Source organism: Atta colombica, unplaced genomic scaffold, assembly GCF_001594045.1.
Source record: "Atta colombica isolate Treedump-2 unplaced genomic scaffold, Acol1.0 scaffold110, whole genome shotgun sequence".
In the NCBI taxonomy this organism is placed as follows: Eukaryota; Metazoa; Arthropoda; class Insecta; order Hymenoptera; family Formicidae; genus Atta; species Atta colombica.
The window spans coordinates 362,830-365,367 of NW_017259196.1; the positions used below are offsets into that span (position 1 = coordinate 362,830).

At 23.9% G+C, this 2,538-nt stretch overlaps 1 protein-coding gene across 1 annotated transcript in view; it reads left to right on the forward strand.

Moving 5' to 3' along the window:
• LOC108693881 (acyl-CoA Delta(11) desaturase-like) overlaps positions 1-2,538 on the forward strand; it is a 20,036-nt gene continuing 17,498 nt past the window's right edge. Inside the window, exon 1 of the mRNA XM_018203055.1 lies at positions 1-120. The gene's annotated coding sequence lies outside the window, so the exon portion shown is untranslated. The remainder of the gene's footprint in view (positions 121-2,538) is intronic.

The following is a 2,538-nucleotide window of genomic DNA, read 5'->3' on the forward strand; positions in this document are numbered from 1 at the left end:
TATTGCCAACGTCGATCGTTGTCTGCTGATAGTCGAACCAGACGAAGTCATTCAGAAGGCAACAATTACACGAGAGAATTACCATCTTTTCGTTCGTCTTCCGTGCATTCGTCATCCCCGGTAAGAGAAATAATCTATTGTCAATTCTCCAGAACAGAACCAGTTATAAAAGTTTACGAATGGATAGGTCGATATGATTCTTTATTCATGACTAACCCCTCAACTACCCTAGTGTTAATCACTGCCAGTTTTCAACTCTCTAATGTCACAATCGTGAAATTACTAAAACATAGACTGAATATGACAAAATTTAACATAAAATTTTATTATTCGAGAATTAGACAATATCTATGAAATTAACACTACTTATTGAAATCAAAGTAAATTTTTTTTCGATTTAATATCTGCGCGCTAACAGAATAAGTACAGACATGTATGCTTCATTTTCTACAAAATTTATAAGTATTTGAAAGTATTTTTCTAAAAAATACTTATTGTATTTATAGGCTATATAAAAACTAATATCCTATAATTATTATACATTAACATTCAATAAATATATTTATGACTAATTGTAAATATAATTAATCATGTAAAACTAAAAAATCGGAAATTTGACAATTGTTCAAAGATTATATTTTTTCTGTAAAAAGAGAGCTTTATTATGTTAATTATTATAATTTTTTTCATATTCATTTTATTAATATATAATTCGTATACATTTATATATAATTTATATTCAAATTTTAGTATAATTTAAATATTTCAAATCTTATATAAAGCTGTATTTTTTCCTAGACAAAGATTTTTTTAGTGAAAAATTTGCCATTATAATAATTTTTATTTATTTTGTTTGCATTATTATTTACTATAATGATTTACGTTAATCTTTCACTTAAACTTGTAGAAGGAAATGCCGCTCTATATGAGATTTAAAATATTTATGTTACATTCAAATTATATTTTATAAATTTATAAATTTACAAAATTATAAATTTACTTTTTTTGAATTTTTCAAATCATCTGTTAATTATATTTCTTATTATAAAATCTTTATTTATTTTAAATATCTATTTACAAATAATTGATTCTTTTTGAATTTTTATTAACTAATGTTTTATAATATTTATACATTTGTAACAAAATCATTTATTCATAAAAAATTTTAGATGTACTTAAAATATATCTATTTATAATTTTCTCTCTCGATTCTAACATCTTTCTACATTTATATAAAGAAATTTCCAAAAAAATTTCAACAAGACTAATAAATACAAAGCAGAATGTATATTTTTCTTATTGAAAAATGCAACTTCTTCGAAAATTAAAATGTAGGAGATAATGTAGATTGTGATACATTCATTATTTCCACATAATAGAAAAAAAGTCAAATATAGCAAATATATTATAAGGATAAAAGATACATCGATTAGTTATTGTGGCACGCTTATCAAGGGAATCTTGTAATTTTTAATGTAAAAAGGTTGCTCTTCCCCTACTCACACATTATCAATCACGATTGTGGTTGAATAATTCCTTTGTTGTTAAATATATCCTTTCAGAAAAAGAGAGAAATAGATTGTGAGTAGGTAGTCTTTCGCATCGTTAGCATAATTCCATATACATATACATATATCTTTAACATGTGGAACTATTTATTTACAATTTTTCGTTTAATTAACAATAAAATTTTAAAAAGAATTATGATTAAGAATAAGAATTATGATTAAGATTATGAATAAGAAAAGCAATTCATACAAAATTGGAGTTCATTATCTAAAGAATATTATATTATATATTCGATGATTCGAGATATTTCGACATATTTCCTAACCATTTCAGCATCAGTAGTGATTTTCAAAGTAACAGTTGCAATTTGTCAGTGATTCTTATATGGAAAAGAGTGTTTTTGTGCAATTGGCACTACTCAATATTTTAATTGCTTTAAAACACATTTCTTTTTATAACAGTTCCAATATATTATGTATACTAATGTATATAACAATTCCAATATTTAATTATATATACTAATATATACTAATGTAAGATCGTGACTTTGACATTGCTGGAAGCAATCATTAGTGGCAATAAGGGTGGTATGCAAGGCACATTAATTGTATGATATATCAAAAAATTACTACGATATATCAATTAATACAAATTATATCAAAACGGGCGCAGCTTTTTATTACATACATCAAAGATAGAGATATTTATGAGTAACTTGGACAGTTATATACGTCTTTGAAAAACCAATTTAAATACTTCCGCGAAAATGCACCGTTATTACATCTGCTTGTTCCTGATGCCTGAAATATCAGTTGATTTGCCACGTGTGATGGGTTTATTTTCATATGAATCTAGAACGCCATAAATGGGATTTTTAAGATGCAAATAACATTAATATTGGCATATTGAAAGAATTCGTCTTTGTTAATGTAATAATAAGAGTTATTATAATATTTTTATTAAATTAAGGAATGAATTAATTTAATTTAATAATTATAATATTATATATAATAACATAATATTATATAA